At 33.1% G+C, this 16,320-nt stretch overlaps 1 protein-coding gene across 2 annotated transcripts in view; it reads right to left on the reverse strand.

Annotated features, from left to right (window-relative positions):
- Positions 1-16,320, reverse strand: part of LOC135140711 (mucin-2-like) — a 43,387-nt gene that overhangs the window by 18,069 nt on the left and 8,998 nt on the right. Inside the window, exon 1 of one of the 2 annotated variants that reach the window (XM_064071380.1) lies at positions 11,349-11,454. The exons of the other annotated variant lie outside the window; for it this stretch is intronic. The gene's annotated coding sequence lies outside the window, so the exon portion shown is untranslated. Of the gene's footprint in view, positions 1-11,348; positions 11,455-16,320 lie in introns of those variants that run through there. 2 annotated transcript variants of the gene reach the window in all.

Below are 16,320 nucleotides of genomic sequence, written 5' to 3' on the forward strand. Positions count from 1 at the left end.
TAACCTCTAAGATAAAACTGATTTTAGCAAATGACATACGCTCTAAGAAAAGAGAGGGTGGGTGGGCGGGGCTAGTACCTGCTAAGATAACAGTGATTTTGGCAAATGAGATACCCTCTAAGATAAAACTGATTTTGGCAAATGACATACGCTTAAAGAAAAGTGAGGGTGGGTGGGCGGGGCTAGTACCTGCTAAGATAAGAGTGATTTTGGCAAATGAGATACCCTCTAAGAAAAGAGAGGGCGGGTGGGCGGGGCTAGTACCTGCTAAGATACGACTGATTTTAGCAAATGACGTATCCTCAAAGAAATTTAATTCAATTATTATAAGAAAAGACACTAGAGGCTCCAAAGCACTTTCAAATTATTTCCAAACGGGAATACGTAGAACCCGAAAATTGGTTTAAATTAAAAAACAGTCCCAAAATTTACTGAAAAACAGGTTATGTCGGAATTTTCCAAAAATAGAACAACGAAGTCCCCCAAAATTGTTTTAATTAATTTACAAAAAAACCTTCGCGGGCTCCCAAAATAATACACCATGGGTACACAAAAATCTCGAATTAAAAAAAAACACTTTTTCAAATTTGTAAAAAATAAAACACTAAAACTCAAAAGATTTTTTCAAGTTCAAAAACAACATGGTTATGACCGAGAGAATTATTAACTAAAACTCCACCAAAATGTGGGAAGGATTTTTTTTACTATTTTTCCCAGACTCACCAGTAGATTGTTAAAAGCGTAGCGGAGAGTTAGTCCGCGACTTTCGAGACAACCGGTATATTTCGTGATACCCTCAAAAATGACAATATTGTGCGAGCGTAGCGAGCTGTCTTTTATTACTATTATACCTAAGTGAAAATATATAGGGTGGGCCACCAAGGATGAATTCGTCGATATTTCAAAAAAAGTCACAAACATATGCAATGTACGGTTCTTTCGATAGATACACTACATTTTCAAATATACAGAGTGTTCATTTTTGAGACATACTTAACCCACAAGTTAGTTTTTTTAAATACAACACCCTACACAGTTTTCGATACAACGTTGCCACGTTATCATAATTTTTTTGATTTTTTTTAACAAAGGTGAGGTTATTTTTATTTTTTTTTTTTTTTATAATCTGTGCTACAATATTTTGTAGAGAAATAAACAAAAATACGCACTTTGTTGGGGTATAAATTAAATTGGGCCTTCATATACAAAGTGTTCATAAAGAATGTAAGATGCAGAAATAAAATACAAGGTGTTCTGTTTGAAAAAAACCATATCGACATTTGAAAACTGTAATATTTTAGATATACACTCTGTATAACAAAATTTAATTTAACTGATAACACAACAAAGAATTTATCTCTCTTTATCTCTTCTCAAAATATTGTAAAACACATATTATAAAATACACCTATTTTGATTTTTGTGAAACCAAAAAAATGTTGGAATAATGTGGCAACTATGGTTATAAAGCCTACCACCAGCCAGCCAGTTAGGGTGTGTAAAAATATACAAGTGTTCCATTAAAAAAAATTAGTTATGCGTTGCGCCTCAAAAACCCTTTATATAGTTGCAAATAATTTTAGTATCTGGTACTCAAATCAGTGGATAACTTTAGTCTTTTTTATGACTCACCCTGTATCTTTAATAATTATTAATTGAAGGTAACGATCCCTGTCACGATATTTTTACGAATAAAACGAATATTTGTCCCTGATATTTTTCAATAAGCGAAGAAAGCTATAGGTATATACAGTGCGATTATGGTTTTAACTTTTTAAATATTTTACAAAGGATCCTTCATAAAACTAATATTTATATTACAGATTTCTTGAGAAGCAAAGAGAACTCTGTTATACTATTTTTGAACAAAAAATCACAAAAACAATTGAAAGAAGGTTCAGATCGAGATATGTAGATCTGTCCAGAATTTCTGTTCAAAAAATATTGTTTTACTAGATTTCCTTTTTTTTGTGTGTGAATGAGTCCAATATTATGGGTCTGAATTTTAAATGTTGTCCTTAAATAATTTAAAACTCATTGTATTTATTTCTTAAAATCATTTAAATAATTGCTTTGTAGAAAATCTTACGATCAGTGTGGATGACAACGTAATAATGTAATAAATGTTAAGATAATTCGATTAATAATTTTAAAGAAATTATTGTGTTTATAAATTCTAAAAGCTGTCAGACTGCTTTAATGATTACATAATTAAAAACAGGTAAGAACGAAATCACAACCATACGATAAACAATTGTAGCAACATTGAGTCTTTCGTCTCAAACTTTCGTAAGCTGCAATGCATAACAATATTTCATCTAATTTTTTATTTCTTCTTACAAACGTTCTCATAATTATTTTGATACTTTTCGCATTTCCTGCCTAGATATAGCGTAATAGTTACTGTTCTTTATATTTTTGTTGCATTTGTTAGAAATTTCTCTCGTAACTGTATTTTGACCCACTGCACTGTAACAAAATGAGTTAACCGTATGCTATATAGTGGTTAGACTTTCCGATGTTAAAATCTAAATTAAAATTCATGTTATAAAAAAACAAATATTGACATTTAACTGGCGCAATTAATTATTCGAAATCCACCACAAGATAACAATTAAAAAATGAATAATTCATCTCAGCATGCTTTCTAACCGCCGCCTCGAAGTCGCCACCCCGCGGAACTCTAATAAAGCACATTAATTGCATTCGTCGCAGCAATTAGCATTTTCGCAAACCTCCAAACTAGGAAACCGCTCAACACATTGTCGAACTCTCGAAATGCACAATTGCACAACTGGCCGTGATCGTTTTAACGCCAATTAAAAAATCAAAAAACCCGCCTCTTCATGCACCACAAGTCCGCTAGAATTTCCAGAACGAAAGCTCTGTTACGTAAAGGCGTCCAGGTGTGTTATTGGCGGTTTTGCGCAAATGCGCTCGCAATTAAACATTCACACAACGCTCACACCATGCGTATTTATTAATATTCATTCTTGCATCCACACTTCCTCGACAGATTCAAATGTCGCGCAAAACTTTCATTTCTCTCCATTCTGGGACGCATCAGATGCACGCGCTACTCGCTTACGCCAGCGTCGAAGTCTCCGGTCGGACCGCCAAAAATCCGCCTGGTAACACACCGAAGAAAGCGCTCACCGGCAATGGATTTTTTCGTGATCGGTATTTGGTCACTGGTTAGTGCGACCAAGGTCAAGCACCTAACCTATAAGGACAATGCAGAATGCACCGCGCTTATCTTTCGGCAATGGGGTCGCCGTGTTGCAACTAGAGATGGGAAATATCGTTACTTTGGTGTACTCGTACGTATTCGTTACTTTTTAAAAAAGTAATCGTTATTTATAATCGTTACTTCGGGTATTGATTACTCAGTGAAACTCGCTTTGGTTTGGTTTTATTGCGGTATGAAAATATCTAATAATTTATGAAATGATAAAAAAAATATATTTAAATCGTAAAAAATACAAAAATAAATCAAATAATATGTATTACATAGAATAAAAAAAAAACAAAAACAAAAAACTCACTTTATAAATCTATTATTATTTAGTAACTTTAGTTACTTCATTAAATTTTTGTTAGAGAGTAATCAAGAGTTAAGCCCGAAGGCCCGAACTAACAAAAGGCCGCATTATTTTTAACTTATTCCTTTTTCTATATTCAACATTCAACTCAACTTGAAAGCGAAGTGTTAGTAAATAAAAGTAAGGGTATTTGATTTATAGATTTAGGAGGTCGGTAGTTCTCGGTATTTCGGCAATCCGTTCTCGATTCCTTAGTATTTGAGTCCAGAATGCATACTCGAAATCACGAAATGATCAGTAATCATTGACGAATAGTAACGATTACTTTTCAACTTCAGTACTCGGTAGTTCGGGTCTCATCGTGTACCGAATACTTTGTAACGAATAGTTACTACCCGTCCCACCTCTAGTTGCAACTGCACTGACATTTACTTTCTTGGGTTTCGGCTGACAAAAACGGGTTTGGCCGGAATCGCCGGGGTGCTAAAACGTGACATTTCGCATTGTCCCCGAAAATCGCCATTTTAAGGTCGCGTGCCGCAGATGTGACGCTTAACATTTAACCGGTTACAGAAATGTTAGTTTGGGGGTTTACAGACGTTTTGAGTGTGTGACAGTTGGAAGCGAGCACGAAACAGTATAGGGACTGGAGTAGTGCCGTGAGGGACACCCGTCGACTAGGAATGCGCCGCGGCTCTGTGGTGTGCGCCAAAGACAATAATTATCGTTGCCAAACTTTCTGTCGATGTCGAGTTCCAATCGGCTCAGCTAACGTAGAAAGCAAACAGTCTTATATAAGTGACCCATATAACACCACAAAGAAAGTCCGCTCGTACTTATTTTATTATTTGCGCAATTACGTAAACAAGGCAATTCAAAGGTCATTAGATGCCCACCGGTTGCTGGTAAAAATTACCCCGGATAATTAAATCGGGCGTAATTACAGCTTCTGTAACGCTAATTGAAGAGGTTCGGATCGTGTGAATTCGATTTTTTCACCACTTTCACAACCTTACGTAACGGCGGGTCTAAAATCTGGAGACGAAATTGTCGCCGAGTTGTATCGAGGTGGATAAAAAGAGCAAATCGTGCACATATATGTATTCTACGCACTGTTTACTAGTAGTAGAAAGTTGGTCAGTTAACAGTGCTAAAAACCTGTAATAACCCGCATTTTCCAACCACCAAGCGGTGGCGATTTGGTTATGTCAGTCGCATCATCGCTTTCATCTAAAAAATGAAAGTGTAACCGAGATCAGTGTTAGACTGATCTGCTTTTCACCTCAGGGGTACCAACATTTTGATGACACTTTCTCTGTTTTACCGGTTAACCTTTGCGTTCACTTTTCCTGAGGAAATTAGGAGGTCATTGCCAAGTTTACCCCAAGTCACGCCCATTTGACCCCCATGACTCGCTTTTCTGTGCTCAATTAACATTTACCACAAAGAGAGTGCCGAATTTTCTCCCACAAAAAGCAAACCCAATCGGCGCGACTAATCACCAAAGTAAACATGGTTAAGACGTCTGTGAAAAAATTAGTAGTTGGCTGATTATAGTAGGAGTGTTATAATTTCCCTTTCAAAACCCAAATAGCCGGAAGGGTGATTTCTTCATGCTTTAATTTGACGATTTAGTGATTTTGGTTAGGAAGCGAGGAATTTACGCAGCGTGCGTGGAGACCCTCTCACTCAGCTATAAATAAACTTGACAGAAATTACCTGTAGGCGAATGTTTGGCGATTTTATTTTTACGAAAATACAAACATAAAACCGGTCCAATGTGCATTAGTTGCAAAGGAATCTAAGTGTCAAGATGAGAGAGCGAGTTGAGGAATTCGGAGGCTTCGCCTGGAGATGGCCCGAAGGTTAGGTTAGCGCAGTGTAAGTCATGCTTTAATAAGTACCAATCACCGGGTTTTTTAATGCCAGAAAAGACTGATATTTTAGTGATGGCTATCAACTTTTTTAAGTGAATGGTTCTTAACCATCTCCATTAACTGAGGATATGATAAAAAATTTCTTGGTACCCTTTCTATTCAGTCAAATTTTACTTTGACATAATACTTATAAGTATAAGTTACGATGAACAGAACAATCGAACATCTTCTGCACACTTGACCTCATTTTTGTTAATCACAGGTTGTTTATGATTTTTTTACTATTGTTTAATTTTTTCAGGCATTATAGAATTATTACAAAGACTTTAAGTAAAAAACTTAAAGTTCCACTGTTACATAAATCAGTTAAAACTTTCACTGCAGCTTAAATTTATGAACCTATTATAAAGTCGAAAATTAACAATTTGCAACAATAATTTGTCATTATTTCTCATTTAAAAAATTAATATAGCCTTTCGACGATAAATAATGTCAGTTATGTAAGTTTGAAATTAGTAACAATTTTAGGTAAAACACTCTGCAAAAAAATCGGGGCGGTAGACAGAAGGACGGACAGACAGACAGACACACAGACAGTCAGACGGAAACGGGAGACCTATTTCTTCATACTCTCGGGGTCATGAAAGCTCGAGGAAAAATATAAAAGTAGAGAGTCGGCTGACGAACTTGATTACAATACTCCCTTCGCTTACGCTTGAGAAATAAAAATAATGTCAAGATTTATTGCTATTCGCCTCAAAAACAGCTTAAGTATTTTAACACCAAGGGCTTACATTTTGCCCTTTTCGCTTAATATGTATAGTCTTCTTTTCACAACAAGAAAGGTAAAACATATTTGAAATGGTAATTTTTGTAGGAAAGTATCGATTTTGCAATTAGGCTCCGCCCGTCGGTCTAACAACCAATGAAAAATTCATCACTTGAGCTTGGGATGGATCTGGGTGAGGCTTAATTTTTGGATTGTTCTTTTCTTAATATACACATAGTATTCTTTGAACAATACGAAACTCAAAAACATGTTTTTTATTTCTTGTAGACAAATAAGGATTTTGCAATTAAGCTTCTTCCCCTTGGCTCACGACGAATAAGGAAATCATCAGAATTGAGATGGGGTGGGTGGGCGGAGCTTATATTTTACCTTTTTTTTTTCTTAATATACGTAGCCATCTTTTCACAACAAGAAACTTAAAACATGGTTAAAATGGTACATTTTTGCAAGGAAATATGGATTTTGCAATTATAGGGCGGAGCCTAATTACAAAATCGATATTTCCTTATGCAATATACATACTATTCTTTAAAAAATACGGTAGTCAAAAACATGATTTTAATTTCTCGTGGAGAAATAAGGATTTTGCAGTTAAGCTCCGCCCCCCCTTGGCTCACGGCGAATAAAAAAATCATTAGAATCGAGACATGGTGGGTGGGCGGGGCTTACATTTTGCCTTGCATAAATACATATTTCCTTGCAAAAATGTACCATGTTTTAAGTTTGTTTGCTGTAAAAGATGGTTATGTATACTAAAAAAAGGTAAAATATAAGCCCCGCCCACCCACCCTATCTCACTTCTAATGATTTTTTTATTCGTTGTCAGACCGAGGGGTGGACCGTAATTGCAAAATCGATATTTCCGTATACAAATTTACCATTTTAAACATGTTTTAAGTTTCTTGTTATGAATACTAAATAAAATAAATAAATAAAAGAAGTCTACACATATTAAAACAAAAAAGGCTAACGGTAACCCCGCCCACCCGCCCATCTCAATTCTGATGATTTTTTTTATACGTCATGAGCCAAGAGGGCGGAGCTTAACTGCAAAATTCTGGTTTCTTTACAAGAAATTAAAAACATGTTTTTTAGTCTCGTGTTGTTCAAAAAATACTACGTATATTAAGAAAAAAAAGGCATTATATTTATCCCGCCCATCTCAATTGCGATGATTTTTTTATTCTTAGAAACTTAAAACACGTTTAAAATGGTCAACTTTTGCTGGATTTTGCAATTAGCCTCCACCCCTAGGTCTGGCCACGAATGAAAACTTCATTACTACAATATTACTACAATATTTAGATCAGGGCAAGTATGGGTGGGGCTTAATATTTGCCTTTACTTTTTTTTTCTTAATATACATACTATTCTTTAAACAATACGATAGTCAAAAACATGATTTTAATTTCTCGTGGAGAAATAAGGATTTTGCAGTTAAGCTCCGCCCCCTTGGCTCACGGCGAATAAAAAAATCATCAGAATTGAAACAGGGTGGGTGGGCGGGGCTTATATTTTGCCTTTTTTTTCTTAATACACATAGCCATCTTTTCACAACAACAAACTTAAAGCATGGTTAAAATAGTAATTTTTGCAAGGAATTATAGATTTTGCAATTCTGGGGCGGAGCCTAATTACAAAATCGATATTTCCTTATACAAATTTTACATTTTAAACATGTTTTAAATTTCATGTTGTGAAAATAATTCTACACATATTAAAACAAAAAGGTAAAATACTTTAATCTTTACAAGAAATTAAAAACATGTTTTTTAGTATCGTGTTATCAAAGAATACTGTGAGTTTTAATGTCAAAATTCTCGACTTTTTGATGTTGGAATTCCCGACTTTTGCATTTATCGATTTTTCAGTCTTTCAATTCTTCAGTTTTGCCATTTTTTAATTTTTCCATTTATCGCCTTTTCAATAATTCAGTTTTAGGATTTTCCAGTATTTCAATTTTTTAAATTTTAGATTTTCAAATCGTTCTGTTTCGATTTCGCGGTTTCTCAGATCTTCGATTTTTCTATTTTTAATTTAAGATTTTTCAATTTTTTGATGTATCGATTTCTCGATCTTTCGATTTGTCGAATTCTAGGGTTCAGATTTTTGATTTCTTGATTTTTCGGTTTCTAATTTTGTAATTTTTTCAATTTCCCGAATTTTTATTATTCGATTCTTCAATTTCTCGATTTTTCTATTTCCGATTCATCGATTTTTTAAATTTTATATTTTTCAATTATTAATTGTTCGACTTTGGGCCATTTCATTTTTCTGTTTCCATTTTTCAATTTCTCGAGAATTTATTTTTTTATTCAATTTCTGCATTTCTTGTTTTTTTGTTTTTCAATTTTTGGATTTCTTAAATTTTACATTTTTCGATTTTTTGACATTTCGATTTCCCGATTTTAAAGTTTTGATTTCTCAATTTTTCGATATTTCAGTTTCGTGATTTTTCAATTTTTTGACTTTTGGATTTTTCGATTCATCGATTTTTGATTTTCGAATTTCGCGATTTCTCGATGTTTGATTTGTTGACTAGTCAATTTTTTGATTTTTCAGTTTTTCAGTTCCACAATTTTTCGATTTCTCAGGTTTTGGGATTTTTCAATTTTTAGATTTTTTAAATTTCAGATTTTTACACTTTCAATTTTTCGGTTTTTCGATGTTTCGATTTTTCGAGTTTTCAATCTTTCGATTTTTTGACATCTCGGCTTTGGATTCGCCAATTTTTTGGTTTTGAAAGTCTTTGATTTTCCGATTTTTCGTTTTTTTGAAATTTAGAATTTTTTTGGTTTTGGGGCATTTCAATTTCTTGATTCGATTTTTCGATTTCTCGATTTCTCGCCCTTTTGATTTTCCGGCTTTTCGCTTTTCCAATTTTTCAAATTTTGATTTTTCAATTATCCCAAATTCAATTTTCCCAAAATTTCAAGAAATAAACTTGCGGCTTAACTTCTTCATTCACGTTTTTTTTTTCAGTTTTTCGGTTGTTCAATTTTTGGATTTTCCAAATTTTCGATATTTTAATTATTACATTTTTAAAATTTTTGACATTTAACTTTTTTATATTTTTCAGTTTTTCGACTTCTCGGTTTTAGATTTTTCAATTTTTTGATTTTTAAAGTCTTCAATTTTCCGATATTTTGGTTTTTAATTTTTCATTTTGTCAGTTTTTAGATGTTTCAATTTTTCGTTTAAATTCCGCTCCTTTGGCTCTCGACGACTAAAAAAAATCATTACAATTGAAATAGGGCAGGTGGGCGGGGCCTATATTTTGCCTTTTTTCTTAATATACGTAGTCGTCTTTTCAGAACAAGAAACTTTAAACATGTTTATAATGGTAAATTCTTATAGACAAATATGGATCTTATAAGCCCCGCCCCTCGATCTGACAACATATGAAAAATTGATCACTTGAGATCGGGGCGGGTATGGGTGGGGCCTAATCTTTGGCTATTTTTTTTCCAAATATATATATACTGAGTATTTTTTGAACAACACGACACTCAAAAACATGTTTTTAATTTCTGGTACAGAACTAAGGTTTTTGCAGTTAAGCTCCGCCCCTCGGCTCACAATGAATAAAAAAATCATCAGAATTGAGATAGGGTGGGTGGGCGTGGCTTATATTTTGCCTTTTTTATTTTAATATGTGTAGACGTATTTCGACAACAAAAATTTGAAAACATGCCCAAAAAGGTAATTTTTTGTAATAATCAACTTAAATCCTCGACTTTGCTTCTGCAACCCCTTTAAATACGGCAGAAGTTGTTACCGAATTTTTCTTGCAATTAATAGTTAAAAAGCGGTGATGAAAGCAAGGCATTTCAAGATTAATTAATTCTGACCCTATTCTTAGTCTTTATTGAATGACTCTTGAAGTTTCATTGCCTATTTTTAAAAATCGACATCTCAGTTACTTGTGGAAATTTCGGGACGCAGTTTTCGCCACTGTTTCAAATTTTACAAAATTCTAGATACTACCCAAGAAATATTATCGACTTTTTTTCGGAAATGAGATACAATAAGTTGATAATGTTTCTTGTATAGTGTCTAGAGTTCTATAAGCTGAAAATAGTGGCGAAAACCGCGTTCCGAAATTTCCATAAATAATACCAATACCGATTTTTAAATATACGTGATTAAAAATTTGACCAATGATTAATGCAGTTGATTATTAAAATATATATTTATAACAGTAAATCATTTTACATGTACAGAGTGTTAAAAATTAATTTATATTCTTCTAGAGTCCACTTTTTTCCGTATACTTTGACAACTAACTGACAGATTAATTCATTTAGCGGAAATTCAAATGAAGCGGCACATTAACAAATGAATTTCATAACCCACTAGATGTAAATCATTTATTAACACCCTATAACTATACAGGTAGAGAGAATATTATTATAAGGGGAGACACTAAGAAAAAGTATCATTAAAAAACAAGGTTATACAAAGTATCGTTTAATATAATAACATATGTTTCATAACCTAGTTTCTTTACATAAGAGCGAAGAATCCAAGCGGAAATAGCTTATTTTTCACAAATAACCTTTGCTCAAAATGGACACCTGAGTGTTGTTTAACGTCCACTCTAATTATCGGACGAAATAAATCCACAGCAAGCGAACTAATTTCAAAACATAATTTTATTGAGGAAGCATTCCATGGCACACAATCTCATAATTACTGCTATTATATAAACCTAACTAATAAAGCAGATAATAAAGTTAATATCGCTTTAAAGTGGTTGTTAATCTGGTAAAATCAAACACCAATAAACTGATTTCCAATCAGTACCACTACATTTTACGACAACAACAACACAAAAGAAAACAAACGTTGCATTCCTTAAGAGTGATTTAGATCAAGAGAAAACTGAAAGTGTTACGAAAAAAAATAATAATTTACTACTAGCAGAGAGAAAAACATAAAAGGTAAATTACGAGCTACAGAATATCCGCACTATACTTAATTGAAAAATGTCAAACTTGGTTAACCGAAATGTCGACACCATCTTCACACAACGCAATTACGATATTAAACTAATAAGGGAAACTACGGATTGTTAAGACTCAATCATGCGAAAAATTGCATTCTCTCGCCGATAAAATCAAAACTTGCTATAAATACCTAACGATTCCTTAAAAGCCGCCAGACATTCACGACACTTTTCCCCCAAGTACCACCGACTCAAAACACTCACTGAAACCAATTGAGCACCACACCCGGAGCAACTTTTCAGCACCGGAGCCGTTCCGGAGGTCCGAACTTCAGGGTCGTCCTTATCACAAATACGACAAGAATGCTATTGTCGACTGTGAGAATTTCCTAGCAAAAATTTTAACAACATTAAAATAATTCGCCTGAAAAATTTATTCGAGATGCAACGTTTTATCGTAAACTTGCAAATTATTGCATAAATTACAATACATTACATAAAATTAATTGTGGTATTCAAATCACCCCCACTGCGCGTAATCGCCTTTCTAAAAATTTCGAATTTTACTCGTCGACGATTTTATCGAAAATAATTAATGATCGTCGTAAAATTCAGTTCTGATTGGTGTTTTCTATTTAATGAGATGCTTGCTCACGTGGTACCACAAAAACCCATTCGGTAACAACCGTAATAGGAGTTTTTTCTGGTTTATTTATGACTAATTATGGCAACCTTCTAATTATAATCAAGATCGTAGAGATTAAAACGATCAGATTTGATAAAGCCATGTTTGACCTTAGCCACTTGTGCTAAATCACAAAAAGGCTATAAATTCGAATGGCCAAACCACCCATGATAATATGTAGTTATAATAATAATGATAATAAAACAGTAAGCCCGGATGTAATGAAGCTATCAGCTCTTTCTTGAATAAATCCTCAACTTTATTGTTGCTCAATGACATACCAACAGAGCTATTTTTTTCCAAACAAATCGCCACAAAGTAAAAGTCAACCGGTGTCAAATAAATTAAAATTGCCATTTAAGAAAAAATCCTTTCCCATAATAATGAACCCATAAAAAAGGCTGGGTTGACGCCCGCAACGAGACAAAACGACTGTCAATCTAAACCGGGACCTTGCTGTAGCCTTCGAGGGCAAAAGCATGTTGTAACAATTAACAATGTACCGTTTCCTACTTGCCTAATCTAAATCAAATTTATTAAGAGACTTAATTTGGGAATTTAAAAAAGACACCTACGCCTTGTCGTTGACATCTTAATTTAAATGTCAAATATGGATAGAATTACGTCGAGACAATGCCGAGACAAATTTGGGCGTTATGTGGACGGTATGGGTCTGGTTGGGAGTTATTAATGGTCCGTTTAATAGCACTTTTGGTAGTTCGGGTTCGTAAATTGAATGGGCTGGGGGGGTGTTGACAGTTTGTTATAATGTCGCCTTGTGGGTGGGACAGATTTAAAATTAATTAGCGGTTATGGGTTATTTCGAGGAGAATTATAATGCATAATTTGTGTAAAAGAATTGGGTCAGTCACGAGAAGAAATTAATTGAAAATGGGGAAAGTGGGGGCGCACGACCGAGACAAATGAATATTAAACAGTTTTTTGTAACGCGTGTCAACAAGGGGACGTGAAAGTTTTTTTTTCAAAAATTATATCAAATTCGGGGTTTTTCGTGTTTTCAGTACCAGACAGATCCTATAGAACCCTTTATTTACTGGATAAAAAAATATTTATCCAGAAGCCAGATTTTACTAAAAATGGTAAAATCTGGACTCTGGCTTATTCCTTGAGATTCCAGTAAAACTTTAACAGCTACATGTGTATATTATTGATTTTTCAGAAGATACTTAATTTTTTTACTGAAGCTATTTGAAGTATACCATGTTTATGAGCCCTTTGCAAAAATGTTGTCATTTGCTGCATATTTTTTTTACTAACTTTTCCTTGCAAAAAATATAGAGAATTTTGTTTAAACATTGTTCATTTTTTCATGTTTATAGATTCTCCAATTCTTCGAAAAATTATAAAATTTGATTTTAGGAAATTGTATTTTTATGATAAATCTTATACTTAAATAAAAAAATCTAGCTAATATTAGTCATATGTAAGAAAAAAAAAAAGCCGCATGAGATAATCAGACTCAAGATCTTCCCATTGAGAGCAGGACACGCTAACTAAGTCAAGGCGGATTCATAAACCACAAGTATAGCAACAGTTATTTTCATAAAATTTCGATAAGATATAATTACTATGCACAATTTTAAGGTGTAGTTTCAAAGGTTATCGATCTGTTAAATATCGACACCGACAGATGAAAAAGTAAGCTAAGGAAGTATTGTAATAGGGTCTATAGTATGTCTGTTGTTTGTGCAGATTTTTATTAAACAAGTAATCTCGGAAACTACTGGACTGTCATTAAATCGTGTGGACAGTAAAATGCTAACCAGAATTTGTCTAATCATCCCCACCCACAATTTAATGACGTCCTTTATCATTTTGCGTAGTTGACGGTATCTACATTTTATCAAATAATACACTCTTGTATTCGTGGTTTATGAATCCGCCTTGTTTTTTATCACAATTACTTTACAAACATATTTTTTGTGTAATATTTTCAAATGCTCCATAGTTGAACCCGACTCATTATAATACTACTTTTTAGTCTTTGATTATTCATTTTTTCATTTCTTCAAATTTTCGATTAGCAATTTTTCGTTTCGGATTTTTATTTCCGTTACTTTTACAATTTTTTTACTTTAAATGTTGCGATTTTATCATTTTCAATTTCAATTATTCGTTTCTTCAAATTTTTTATTTGCAAATTTTCAAAATTTTTTTTTGGTTAATACTTGCTAAAATAAGATTGATTTTGGCAAATGACGTACTCTCCAAGAAAATAGAGGGTGGGTGGGCGGGCTTAGTACTTGCTAAGTTCAGACTAAATGTGACAAATGGCATAACCTCTAAGAAAATATAGGGTGGATGGGCGGGCCTAGTACTTGCCAATAAGTTAAGACTAATTTTGGCAAATGTTATACCCTCTAAGGAAATAGAGGGCGGGTGGGCGGGCCTAGTACTTGCTAGGTTAAAACTGAACAATATTAAGAGTAGTCCCTGGAATAAAGAGGGGGCGGGTGGGCGGGACTACTGCTTGCTTATAAGACTCTTTGGAAAAAAGGCAAACTCAGTTCCGCCCACCTTCTTTCTCTATTTCATTATCTTATTTTTTTACTGTAAAATGCAATCTAAAATTTAAACCAAAGTAAAAATTGGTTCCGCCCACCCGGCCCCTCTATTTCGTTTTGATCATTCATTCTTATTGGCTCTGAAGACCGGAAGTTGAATTTTATATTGATAAATAATAGGATCTAGGATTCCATTATTTTTTAATAAAATTTAATTATTACTAATTTTTTTTGAGCAAAAATGTTTCAATTTTAGATTTTCCAATTTTTGATTTGTAACATTTCTAGTTTTCATTTTAAATAAGTAATAATAATGATAATATTTTTTTAAATTTTCACTTTATGAATTTTACGATTTTGGAATTTTTCGATTTTTCAAATATTATTGGATTTTAAAACTTTTTCTTTTACACGACTTTTCAGTTTTCGATTCTTCTTTTTGTCGTTTCTCGAATTTTTCGATTAGCAATTTTTCGTTTGGGTTTTTTATTTCCCTAATTTTTACAGTTTTTCGATTTATAGTTTCCCCAGTCCGAATTCGGTTTTATGATAGTACCCCATTGTGTAAAAGTTAACTTCCTTAACACTAGATTACTACTGCCGTTGATGGGACAGTCATAAATAAGGATTTAACCATGCCGTTGCCATTCTATGGTATAATGGAAACGGCAGTAGTAATTAATTGTTAAGGAAGTTAACTTTTACACATCATAAAACCGCATTAGAACTGGGGAAACTATATCAATGTTGCGACTTTATAAATTTTGTTTTTTCAACTTCAATTATTCGTTTCTTCAACTTTTTGATTTGCGATTTTTCAATTTTTCATTTTTTTCTCTAAGTTTACGATATGCAACTGTTCGATTTTTCAATTGTTAATTTATCAGTTTTCCGATTTTTTTAGTTTTTTGTTTCCTCAATTTTTCGATTTGCAAATTTTCAATTACTTGCAAAATAAGATTTTGGCAAATGACGTACCCTCTAAAAAAAAAGAGGGCGGGTGGGCGGGCTTAGTATTTGCTCAGTTGGGACTATATTTGGCAAATGTTATATCCTCTAAGGAAATAGAGGGCGGGTGGGCGGGGCTACTACTTGCTAGGTTAAGACTGAACAAAATTAAGAGTAGCCCCTGGAATAAAGAGCGGGTGGGTGGGCGGGGCTACTGCTTGCTTATAAGACTCATTAGAAAAAATTCAAACTCAGTTCCGCCCACCTTTTTTCTCTATTTCGTTGTCTTATTTTTATTGTTAAATGCAATCTAAAGAAAAGAAAAACTGGCCCTGCCCACCCACCCCCTGTAATTCGTTTTAATCATTCATTCTTATTGGCTCTAAAGAACGAAAGTTGGATTTTATATTGAAAAATAATAGAATCTAAGATTACATTCTATTTTAATAAAATTTAATTATTACAATTTTTTTTTTTTTTGAAAAAATGTTTCAATTTTTAGATTTTTCAATTTTTGATTTGTAATTTTTCTACTTTTCATTTTAATTAAGTAATAATAATAATAATTTTTAAAATTTTCACTTCCAATTTTCCCAAAAATTACACCATTTTGTAGAAATCTCGGGCTTTTTAATTATTAATTTTAATTATTGTATTTTCATATTTAATATCCATGTTAGTAGCTTGTAAAACAAAACTTTTTCGTTTATTCTCGAATTTGTGCTCTGCCCGGTGAGGGTTCCAATCCCATCCGTAGCGATTTTTTTTTTCACTGTGATTTGTATAATCTATATTTTTTAATTTTTTTATTTACCATAAGTGTTAACATTCATCATAAATAAAATTTTGCAAAATCAAATTTTACATGTTTTCCTGTATAACTGGATTTGTTTCATTTTATTTAAGAGGTGAGGGAAGCTCTGTCTAAGTAAGCTTAGATCAATTTTTGTTTGTTTATTCCTCCTCAGATTAAATAATAGGTTGATAATTCTATATCTACCACCA

The sequence above is a fragment of the Zophobas morio genome, unplaced genomic scaffold (assembly GCF_036711695.1).
Source record: "Zophobas morio isolate AGI-343-1 ecotype UQ-CSIRO unplaced genomic scaffold, CSIRO_AGI_Zmor_V1 ptg000004l, whole genome shotgun sequence".
Lineage (NCBI taxonomy): Eukaryota > Metazoa > Arthropoda > Insecta > Coleoptera > Tenebrionidae > Zophobas > Zophobas morio.